Source organism: Vicugna pacos, chromosome 31, assembly GCF_048564905.1.
Source record: "Vicugna pacos chromosome 31, VicPac4, whole genome shotgun sequence".
NCBI lineage: Eukaryota > Metazoa > Chordata > Mammalia > Artiodactyla > Camelidae > Vicugna > Vicugna pacos.
Window position 1 is genome coordinate 18,152,504 of NC_133017.1, and position 12,621 is coordinate 18,165,124.

The window sequence follows — 12,621 nt, forward strand, 5'->3', positions numbered from 1 at the left end:
TTTAATTCAGACTTCCCGAAGGCCCCCTCCCCGCATTGCTGCTCAAGCCTCCGGTGACTGCAGGATAAAATCCTCGCTGCTGCTGCTCCGGCCTCTTGGGTCCTGCGGCCCTTTCTGTACGACCTTAGGGCACCTTGGCCTGGTCCTCTTGCTTCTCTTGAGAAAATCTGATCCCACTTCCGTTTCATCAGCTCACCCAAACCCCTTACTGTAGACAAACGTGTTACCTGCATGGTGCGTCTCTGACGGCCGTGGAGCGATGCCTTCTCTTCTGCCTGGTTTTTGCTCAGAAGCAAGAGCATTTGTCCTCATTTGGAAGAATCAGGACTATTCTAACTGCATGGCATCTACTGTCTTACTTTCTGGTCGAAGAACAACACTGCTCAGCTACCCGTCCCCCCCACAGCCTCTCCCCCAGACTCTCATGTTGGAAGTGTTTCTGGCCCAGCAATATCTGTCACAAGGGAACCCCGTTTTGTCTCAAGCTATGTGGTTTGCCAGCTTCAGTCTAATCTAGACATTGCAGGAGAAAAAAATCACATGAAAAGGCCAGTCCTCCAAAAGTATTCAGTGTATTTAAGCCAAAATTACCCCAAAACAGGTTTGAATGAGTGCAGCAATGGCTGATTGATGTACCCAGGGAAAAGAAACAACTTGTCTTTCTTCCCCACTCTGGTCCCCAGGCTTTCTGCTTAAATCCAGCCTTATCTCCATAATGAAAAGATTTCAGCTCTGCGGCTTGGCTAATTGAAGTCTCAAGGGTTGGAAGGCCCTTGAGCACATTAATCAAAAGTGGAGCACCAATGTTAGTGCATCTTAGTCCCCATGCCCTCCCCACCCAGGCCCTGTGTCACAGCAGAGGTGACGGTCCTGGTGAAGAGCCAGGAAAGAGGCGGCATTGATGGACTAGTAGATGCATGAGCAGATTTAATCAAAAAGAAAGATGCTCAGATTCAACCTGCCCAGTCAGAAGGCTATTAAAAAGTAACTGATGGAGTATCTTAAAGAGCAAAACAAGCAAGGATTATAAATATTTAAATAACAAGTGATTGTTCGTTTTCTATGTACTTTCTTAATGGAGTTAAACATTTATTAGGGAGCAATTGAATAAAAAAGTGTGGTCCCATTTTCACTCTTGTCTCCATTTCCAAAAGCTCCCCAACCCTCTGCCTTCCTAAACGGAACATCACACACCACCCTGATACCTAACATTCAGCACATGAGAGCAACAGAAATTTTGCTTCAGCTTTTTAAGAGCCTGAATCAAAACACATGCTTTCTTCATCAGCCGTGCAGGGAGGAAAATAGCTCTTTGTGTCTCTGGGGTATCATAAGCCATAAGGAATCCACTCTCCAGTCATACCACACCTACTTAACCCAATACTGCAGACAAGGGAGTGAGTTTGCTCCATACAGCGCGCTGTGATGAAGCACGTGAAGAGGAAGTTTAAAGAGTAAAAATCACATTATTGGAGCAGCTACTACGTGTCCAGCCCTTTCCATATCTTTGATTTGGTAAAATATGAAACTTTACAGTCGCCTTACCAAAGTATTTTCGCAGAGGACCAGTACAGTGATGTGGATGTGAGAAGAAGACAGAACAGGCACAAAGGAAGACTGGGAAAATGTGAGCCTTCTGTGCGCCTTTTTCTGAAGTTCACCTGTGCTGGCCTTGCTGAACCTTTGGCCTGACCTCACCCCAGAGTCCGTCAGAAGAGGGGAACTTGTGAGATTCTGTAAGCAGTGGCCTGGGAGCCACAAGGCCTGGGTTAATTTCAAGCCCCAACTCTGTCCCTAATGAGCGAGCCTGGACAAGTCATGTGAGCTCTCTTGGTCCCATCGCCTCACCTGTGAAATGGGTGAGCAAATGAAATGGTGGAGCTGATAGAACTTATGACAGCACAGTAAGCCCAGTCAAAGCTAGCCCTCTCCGCCTGTCTATTTCCCCTCCCAAAGGCTAAAAGAATAAAACAGTATTACAAGTTAGATCACCTTTACTGCAAACTCCACAGGCAGAAAAAGGGAGAACAAGTCTTTCTGTTTTCCTTCGCCCTGAATAGGTTGATACTGCCTAGGAGCTGGTCACCACCAGTTCAAGACACTAATTACTCTTTCACTAGAATGGAAGTCACACAAGGAGGCTTCTCCCATTGCCTGGGCGCTGTCATTCCTAAATTTACAGCGCTCGGCACAAAATCCCCAAAGTTTCAGTTATTTCTTCACACCCTCCCCACCCCCAACCTCGCCCCTATTTTCTTTGGGTTAGAAATATCCCAACCAGAACATTTTGTTTTAATTTTTAAAAGTCACACTCACTGTGCTACTTTGAGGCTTTCCATCAAACTTTCAGATTATAGACAGCCCAAACCAAGAGGACCCAGTCCTGGTGATTGTAATCTTTCTCCCATTGATGACTTACTTGACAATAGAAAGTCATTATCATTGTTCTATGAGAGACACTGTATAGGATGCGGTCATTACATAAAAGATGGGTATGTGTTGATATATCCAATGTTATGAGAAAGAGAAGTAATTTTGACCGCTGGAAGACAGCAGAGCATTCAAAGCAAAACTTGGGTTTAAAATCATCTCTGGAAAGAGAGTTGGGCATAGCTTGGCCTGGGGAACTGTCAGAAATAAGTGTTTACAAAACAAAATAGCCAATTCCAGTCATGAACTACGGGCAGTTTTGACTTCATTGGGAATGAAAACCCACATCAGGGGAACACAAGCTCGAATTTCAAGTTCTGTCCGTGAGAGCCTCGGCATTTCTGTGGACACTTGGAATGATCTCCAGGACGCTTCTGGACAAGTGGTTTGACAGGGAAGCCCACACCGCAAGCTCAGCTCAGCTCACCACGAGTCCGTCTGCCCCGGGCAGTCAGCCGTACTCAAAAGGCTGAGTCTGGCAGGAGACCTGCCACCATCTCCCTGCCAAACGGTCTCTCATGACTCAGAATCTCAAACTTGTTTTAAACAGAGGGGAAAAGTCCCTTTCTGAGATGAGCGGCTTGGCCCAGCTCAGCTTTGTACAAACACAATCTTTGTCTATTTCGGTCTTGTGGGTTTTGAGAAGCAGCTGCTGAGCTGGGGCGAGGGCGAACGGATTGGTGATGGCCCAAATTAAGGAGAAGAGTTTTCCGTTCTTTCCACACTGGGAGAAGAGAAGCGCAGGGAGTAGAATGTGATGGGGCTGGCCCCAGGGAAATGAGGATGGGCCTTGGCTTACAAAAAGCTGCCCTCCCAAGTCAGAACTTGTAAAAATAAATACACTGGGCTCAAAGTAAGAATTCTGAGTCTACAGGAGGGTAAAAGTTTGCCCATATTGATGCATAATGTCTAGTATATTAAAAGTATTCCTAGACTTCATTAAAGGTCATCTGCTTTGGGTTTTGAGGGGACATACACCCATTACAGGAAGCTAGCTTCATGCCTGTGCGTGCTGGTCCTCACCGCCCACTGAAGGGGCGTCTCCGGCCCAGCCCCCTTTCCTGCCACCTACTGTCTCTTCCTTTTTCCTTTTTCCATTGAAATATAGTCAATTTATGATGCTGTGTTCTACCTACTGTCTTTTGAACCCACCTCAGAAGCGGAGAAGTCCTCCCTGCCACGTGGATTTCCTTCTTTATCAAGCATTTATCTGACTAAAGCGTGAATCTAACACATTACTCTTATCAATGCTGGGACAATAGCAACTTAAGAAATGATTTTGAAGGTACAGAGAAAGAAGAAAACAGGTTTGAGGGACGAGAGCTCAATGCCTGAGGAGTCAACTTAGTGCAACGCCCCCTTTAGTGTGCTTAAAAGTTAAACGCTGAAGCTCCCTTTGTGTCCCTCAAATTCTAGTGCATCCGGAGAAGTAGAAGAAGCCACACTGCAAACAAAACCACCTTCCACCAAGGGAAGCTGACTCATTTATCTACCCTGTAGTATCTAGTGAAGGCTCCAAGCACAGGTCTGGAGGGTGGAGAGAAATGATAGAGGACACGTGGTCCTGGCCCCCCCGGTGCCTGTGGTCTGTGGCATCCAGGCAAGTCAATTACAGCGGAGCGTGGTAAGCACTCAGACACAAGCATTCATGGTACCACGGGAATTTAGTGGAAAGCACCCAGTCTGGCCTCCAGTTAGACTTCTCAAGTGGGGTCCTGGAGGACAAAATACGGTCGGGAATAGGAGCTGCTCCAAGCAAGGGAGGGGTGCACCCACGCAAAGACCCAGGGGCTGTGAACCTCAAGCATCGGGCTCTCCTGGGCTGCCTCCTCCTCCAGTGGCCCAGGACACAGGGAAGTCAGCCTCACTTGTCATGGCAGCCACTTGGTTCCACAAACCCCCATCCCTCACGTCCTCAGCAGGCAAACCATGCTGGCTTTTCTTCTCATTTTTTAAGCCAAGGAAGAGCCAGTAAATAATGAGTGCAGGGGCTTTGTCAGCTCCCATGTTTGGCTCTGCTAGAAATCGAAATGCCTTGGTCTCTCAGTCATCCAATTCTCTTTGGTCTCAAGACTTTAGTACAGCACTGCAGTGGGATGGCCACACAGGAAAAAAAAAAAAGTCTATTTCTCGTTGTGCAAATAAACATTTGCTCAAATGTGAAGTAGCTAATCCATTAGAATAACTAAATGCTTTGGGAGCCTTTACAAGCAAATCTTAAATGATGCAATTGAATGTTTTTAAAAATGGAAGATTTTTTTTAGCAAGAAAATGTGCAATAATTTTTAAAGAAAAAGTTTTTTCCTACCAAATAACACAGAACGTAATTAGATCATTACAATATCCCCAGAAGCTGGTTTTCCCTTTGTTCATCATTGAAAGGCTCATATCTCGTGCTGTATCTGGACACATTATTATTGAAGGGTGCCTGGGGTTTTATTACCAACCAAGAGCAGCAGGGGTGGGGAATGGAGGCGGGTGGGGACTGAAACAAAAGTAAAGGTCCTGGAGCTGCACTTTTGTAATCTACTAGCAACGAGGAAGGACTTGACTTTCTGGGACGAAGGAAAAGAAATCCGGAGGTCCACTTTGTTTATGAAATTAAAACTGTATTTTAGTAAATAAAGCTGATGCCACTTAAACATGAACCCCCATTTCACCCCTGGCTTACTGCAGCTTTCCTGCTTGTCTGCTCATGAGGTCTGTTCAAAATACAAGCACAGCATTCCCACATTGCCAGAAAAGCAGATATGGGCTGATTTTAGCTGCTATGATCTTCCTTTAACCCTTACCCTTGTTGTGACAAGTAAGATTCCCACGAGGTACGATTTCTAACTCTGCATTGTTCGTGAACCCCGCCTTCTCCAGGTTTTGGCATCTGGTCAGCTGACTTGGTCTTTCCAACCTTTACCTCCTTGTAACAAAGCTCATGTGGTCGTGCTGAGAGCTTGGTACATGCTCTATCCTACAAAAGGCAGAATTCCCTCAGATGTCAGATAAAACGTTCGTGTGTGCATTGTTATACTTGAATTTGCTGCAGCATTTTGTATGGATGCATAAACAAGACACCCAGGCTGACTGCAATGGCTTCTGAAGCATTTAATTCCTTTTAAACGGACTTACTCTCCATGGAATGTGCTGTTCCTGAATTTTCTACATGTCATTTTTACAGATCCATTTGTTTATGATGTGATGTGGTAAACAATCATGTTGGTTATTTTTTTAAGAACACAAATGTATAGATTACTAAGCAGATGAATAAATTATTGAAAGAATATACTTTATGAATCATGCAGCCCACTGGTAAAAAGGAATTTTATTTTATTTGTTTAATAAAGTGACTGTTCAAATTATAAGCATTTATATTGTCCTTCTGAATATGAATGCCATAATATTTAAGTTGTGTTGTTCAATATTGATGTATGTTCTCTAATAAACTATTTTAAACCTCTTTCCTTAGACACATGGTGCCCCAGTTCTTCAATGATAAGGCATTGTTAATATGTCTGCTGAGAAGTGGGGTGGGTAACTCTAAAAAGAAGAGGCGATGTCTTCGGCCAGCTAAACAGAGTAGATTATACATGAGATGAGCTGCTTGGCAGTATTCAAGGCACAGGTAAGAGCTGAACTATAACTGTATCATCAGGTTTAGAGGCAGGGAAGGTGACAGTGGAAGTCAGACACACCAAAATGCTGAGTGTGTTCAAGGCTGGATGTATTCAGTGACTCAAAGCCAAGGCAATAGGTTAGGGGGGCTAATGGTCAGAAGAGGTCATGAGAAACACAGCTCTTTGATGGAGATTCTTGTCTGACCATGATCTCAGAACCTGGAAGCCTCAGGACCACACTTGAGCCCCCTTCCTTCAATGGGGCTCCTTGACAACATGGTGCCATCACTGGGGATGAGAACTTTGGAGTCAAATTGTCACAGGCTCCAAATTTCCTCAGCCACTTGCCACCAATATAATCTAAAGCCATTTATTCAACATCTCTAAATCTTAGTTTCAGCTTCTAAAAAAAATGGGAACAATTACTGTACATCATTCAGAAGATTCTTGGGATGATAAAATCAAACAATGCATGTAAAATGCTTAGAAAAATGCCCAACATCTAGTTAGTGCTCAGCAACTCAGGTTGCTCTTTTTCTCATCCATCTTGCTGTTCTAGCTGTGGCTACTGTTTTTGGCTGCCCACAAAGATCAGCATTGCCTTCCCGGTGATGAGAGATCATTATTTTTCACCCAAAGCCCTTAGCATCTAAGTCAAATGATGGGACCCGATCTCCTATACATACTGATTTGGGTTTTGCCAAATGGCACCATGTTTTACGATGCTCTGTTGGTCACCATCCAGCTTCAGCTGCCATGACTGTGGCTGAACTCCGTGGAGTTCTACAGAGGGCGTGGAGTGCAGGGCATAGGAAGCAGGGAAGGGCATCCTAAGGGGCACAGAAGCGTGCAGTTGTTCAGGCTTTGTTTTCATGGAGCGTGGAAGTGTCAGAAGTGGTTTGTAAACTAACATCACTGGATTGCCCTGATGACTTCTCTTCTTAACTCATTTATTTTTTTGCCCGAGGATATAGACTCTAGAAGAGAGAGAAAATGGAGATAGGGTCCGTTTTGCCCTTCATTTGTTCCTATGAAGGTGGAGAAATAATTTGACACAGATGGCTGCAATGACGTTAGGGCCGTATCTCTGCTGGGCATTCCTCCATGGCTAACATTTCCTCTGGAAAGCCCACTTCTAACTAGTTCCAATGCATCATCTTCTTTAACCCTCATAACAATAAGGAAGTGCTAGGAATCAATGAGGGCGAATTTGGCTGGAAGTGACAGGATACCCAAAGGAAAGTGGCTCACACAATAAGGAAATGTACAGTACTATGACCGATAACTTGGCATGAAAACATTCATCTTTGCCAAAATGATCTGGAATCAAACCACCCGGGTTAGAATACTATCCAGTGATGAGTCAGTAAATCTTTAGCAAAAAATAAACAACAACAACAACAACAAAAAAAAACCCACACCATTTACAGCATTTGTCAATTCTTGTGGTGTCAATTCTCCCAGTGTCTAATATCAGCATGAGGCCATTGAACCTGGTGTTGAGGAGAGATGGACACAACCGTCTCTCTGGAGACACAGGGTCCCACCCGGCCCCTTAGCAGTGTGTGACTTAAGCCTACCCACGTGTTCACTCCCTCACGTGTAAAATGGTATGATAACAGCACCTTCCTCGTTGCACTTAACACGGGTAAAGAATTTCTGTGCTTATTTCGCAGCAAGCGTTCAGTGGATGATAGCTGTTGTTGGTGTGGTCACTGTTAATACAATCTGAGTCCATATAGGAGCAGAGCAGAAACCGTCCCAGAATAACAAAAATGATCATCATTACTCAATTCCTCATGGAGCAACTCTTCCAAAATACATGCGGCAAAATGACAGTCCCTCTTTGGATGTTATACAGCAACTGACTCCTCGCCCCATCCAGTATCTGTTTCAGACACCAAAGTTTTTCAGTGATAATTCTACTTCTTTGCATTTTTATCTTAACCAAAGCATTTAATGACTCTATGAGCCAGTTTCCTCAAAGAGCCTCTTCATAGCGATCTGTTCTGCCTGCCAATTATTATTTTCTCTCCTGCTCATAAATACAAATTGCCTTCAACAGAGTTTATGAGAAGTAATTAATCTGTTGTGCAGGTGGACCAAAAAAAGCCATCATCCCTTCTCATTTTGTTATTAGCTTCTGATCCATACACTCTTTTCAAAGATAATCTATGCACATGGTAGCCTAAATAAATAAAAGCCCTACAGTGTCATGGGATTGGGATGAGCTTTGGGTCCCTAAATGCTACCACACGCCACCCTGCAGCTCTCCTCTGCAGGAACTATATAGAGCAAGCCAACGGCCAAGTGGGAAACTAAGTGCAACTTTTATTAATCCCCAAGAGAGCTCTGTTCCCATTCAAGCTTTCCTGCCCCTACTTGCTTGAATCTAAACTGTCCAGATTTGAAGAACAAACTCCAGTGTCTACTTCCATCCAGCCCCATGAGCCAGGCTATGGTAGGAAAGCTGAAATTAAGAGTCTGATCATGGCCATGCCTACTTCTGGAAGTGAGGCCCCAGTTCATGATGCAACAAGGATGGGAAATGGACAAGAAGGAATGGACTCCTGCCCACTAAGAATGTAAGAACAACCATCCAGAATACGCATTCCTCCTCGATGTGGCAGGTTTGGGGGTGCAGTCATAAGGGCAAGGACAACAGTGGACCCAGGGCAGATGTTTCTTCCTCTGCTGTAGGAAAAGGTACAAGTACAAGGGAAGAAGTAGACGATCTTCCCACCTTCCCCATATAGGTACCATGGTGGGTAAAAGTCAAAAAGTAATAGTTCCACCAACCTCCAGTCCTGCTCCCCAGAGGTGAGCACCTTTACCAGCCAACGCATATCTATTGAACATCTGTTGGATGCCCAGCATCATCTTGTGATTCGTTAATGGACAAAGCAGGGGAAAAAAAGGTTTGCCCCATGAAGTTTCCATTCTAGAGCATCTTCCAGAAATGCTCTTTGCATATGCAAATCTATGGATCCTTTAAAAATGTTTATAAAAGCAGAATGAGCCAGGTATTCTGATTGGTTTACACTAGATGCATTTTTATAGGTCAGAGATTGAGCAATTGGTTGATCTCTGATTATCTTAGATCTGTAAGGTTTTGCTTTGATGAATACCCCACAAAGTTAACAAAACAAAGTCCGGTCTCCTGACCTTTGGAAAGTTACAGTTTGATATTTTGAGTTCTACAAAAAAGAGCTTCTAGCATTTGTAGGGCCCATAAACTTATTTCAACGGTGTTGTCGCTGCTTAAAATATTTTCAGAGCTCTTTTGAGGTTGCCGTTGGAGTCAGTTTACATGTGGTACCTCCACCTCCTCCTTCCCTCACTACACACTCACGACCACAAACAATACTAGCCTTGGCCGCTGGGTCTTTCTGGAACACAGAAGGTGAGCCTTTCAGCCAGGGGACAGCTTCAGAGGTCCACTCTTTGATTCTGTATGTGGCTGGTGCCAATGGCTTGGCCAGATTGCTCTGTCATCTCTTTGGCCAAACACAGGCCAGAAGGGTCGAATCACTATACAAAGCCGTTCTGAAAAAATTCAGTGGAAAAAATTAGGTCAATGGTTTTCAAACTTAAAAAAAAAAAAAGAAAAAACCAGTGCAACCCTCTCTTTGCATAGAATCCTGCACAGAAGGCTGACATGAGGAACAAGGAACGGCAGAGAGGTTCTGGACTGATGGGAGGAGTAAAACCCCGAACACTCAGACACCCCCCACCACACACACACTGTCTCCCTGGTGGCCCCTGAGAAGCCCCTTCAGGACCCTCAGGACCCCCTGGGAGCAGGGGTTAAGCAGCACAGATAGCACCGTTTTGGGGGCCAGTGGGCATCTCACCTGCTCATAGACTTGGCGCGTAGCAGTCAGACAATAAAGTTTTCCCAAGTGAGGGAGGGAACCAGGTAGTAAAAGGCTTTTGAGGGCAAAGCATCTTCATAAAGCGCTTGGTGTTTGAAGAAGCCTGCTAAAGATGAACGGGGGGCCAGTAACCAAAGGTGACTACCAAGCAGGGGCTCATATCTGCAAGCACACCTTGCTGAAGGCTGAACCCCAAAGAAGCAGGAGGTCATGAGGGCTGCGAGGGAACAGAGCAGGGTGCACCAACTCCCTTCAAATCAAACGTGTAAAGGAGTAAGGGAGGGGCCCACAGCCGTGAGGATGTGTCATGATGACTGATGACAGCGGAGAAAACTGACACTCAATTTCCAGTCTGCTTCCTTGTTCTCCAGCAGAGAGAATCATCTATTTAAAAACCGGAAAAGTAACACACGTGTAAATACCAGGAATCTGCGGGGATGCCAGGCGGGGCAGGTGAGGTCGTCAGGAGAGCCCATGGTGCAGGGGACCCGTGGAAGAGCTGGGACTGGGACCGGGTCTCTGACGGACCCAGTGTCCACCGTCTGCCTTCCCTGAGCCAGTTCTGAAGAAACTGCTGCAACCAGGAAGCAGCAACTAGTAAACACTTGTTTACTGTTTACCAGGGGCAGGCATTGCTCTAAGTGTTTGACATATAAAAACTCCTCCAATGCTCCCAAGAAACCTATAAAGTAGGTTCTATTACTTTCCCCGCTCTTATAGAAGAGAAATTGAAGCCCAGTAGGGTTTAGGGGTCTGTAAAATTTACATGGCAGTAAGCGGCAGAGCTAAAGTTTGAAGCCAGGTACTCTGACCCCAGAGCTCAGTCTCAACCAATCTGCCACGATGCCTCCGGAAACTGAAACTGAACTGTCAGTGCCATTGCTAACAGAGCTTCCCGCAGGAGGATGCATCTTCTGTCTGTGGGCAGTCGAGCTGTGTGAGGCGCTGCCCTGGTTGCTTTCTCCAAATTCTTCCAACCAGGAAAGGCCAGGGGAGCAATGAGTCCTCAGCTCCAGTAAGAAGCAAAATTCAAAGCAGTGTAAAGACCTGGCAACAAAGCAAAGGACGACAAGCATTGTGTGGCTTCAGACACCTTCATGTGTCAGGCTCTGAACACATGCTGCCCAACCTGCTCTCGACAGCCAGCTTTTGGAGCATGTAGTAGGCTGTTTTTAAAGATGAGGAAACTGAGGCATTGTGAGGTCGAGCTTGGCTCACGGTCTCCCAGCTGTTGTGTGCCAGAGTCCTGCTTCCTCTCTAACAAAGCTCCCTTTTTGGCAGAGAAGGCAGAGAAACTTGCTGCCATGCAAAATATTCAAATGCTACCCTAAATTAGAACATTGCTTTTAAAACTCTCCACTGTGCATAATAAAGCTTTTAATAAAAGCTTTACTTTGGCTGTGGCTTCGCTGTAAAAGCACATCCGCTACCTACGGTTAACAATATTCTCTCATTTCAACATGAGGACATGGGATTTTAAAGCCCAGACAAGTATTTCGATGGCAGCATCCCTGGACATATGGTTGCTTAACGACACTGTCCCCCAGTTCCCAAGCAAACATCGCCAGGTTAACACTCTCCTGCACGCAGCTGCATTAAGTAGCCCCCGAACTAATTTCATAATCCCATGAGTGAGCTGATCCAGTCTGATTTCTTGACTTTCTGATGAGGAAGTGAATGAGAGACCACCAACAATAAAATGTGGACACCAGCATTCAGGCACTGAAAATTATTATTCTTTTTGCGGCCACATCCGGCCTTGCAATTCTCCAGATAGTAAATAACACTTCCAGAAAAATTTCCTCCTAGAATTCATTTCAGTAACACTCTTTTTAATTACTTGCAAAAACAGCACTGGAGTGAATACCCATGCCCCCAGTTAGCTGGTAATTGGAGAGTCGCTGACTTAATCACTGCCGGCTATCCTCAGGAAGAAGGCAGGAGGGGTCCTGTCACATCCAGATAAATACTTAGGAAGGGAAAAAAGAGACTCTCCTCTCCAGGCTCAGTACTTTATGGAAATTTAGGCATATTGAGGTGTGAGAAGGATTCATGTTCATACCTGGGAGAGGCATGTTCAAGTTGTGCCTGCAGCTGGAGGAGAAATACTGATACTAGATTACCTAGGAGAGAAAATACTAGAATAGAGCAGGAAAGACAAGAGTTTCATGACTCAGGCACGAGGTCTCTGTGCACTGCTTTGGACTGAAGCCATCTGAGAAGTAATCAGTGCTCCATAAGGCCAGGGTGATCCCTCCAACCTCCTAAACCGTGTCTCAGGTGCCCTGGAATGCCCCAGATGCTCCGCCCAAATGTCCCTGAGGGTGCTGTCAAAGCTTGCCCATCTTCCCCAGTCTGCCCGCTTAAGCCCAGGCAGTGGCCAGCAGGGGCTGTTTACAGAGCTGCGGGCAGAAGCCGCACCTGCCGCCCCGGAAGCTCGGGCACAGGCGCACGTGGAGCTGGAGGCAAGGCTTGGAGCGACAACCAGCACAAACCCGTTCCCGCAGTGTGTTGTGCCTGGATTTGCCGGATTTAGCAAATAATGCTACAGGAAGCCCAGTTAAATTTTAATTTCAGCTAAACAGCAAATCATTTTTTAGCATAAGTATGTGCTAGGAGCAATAAAGTCCTTCGTCTCCAACTCAGGAGACTTGTGTCTTCTGCCAGGTTCCACAAAACAGTGACGGGCTAACTTGTTCGCTTGGAAG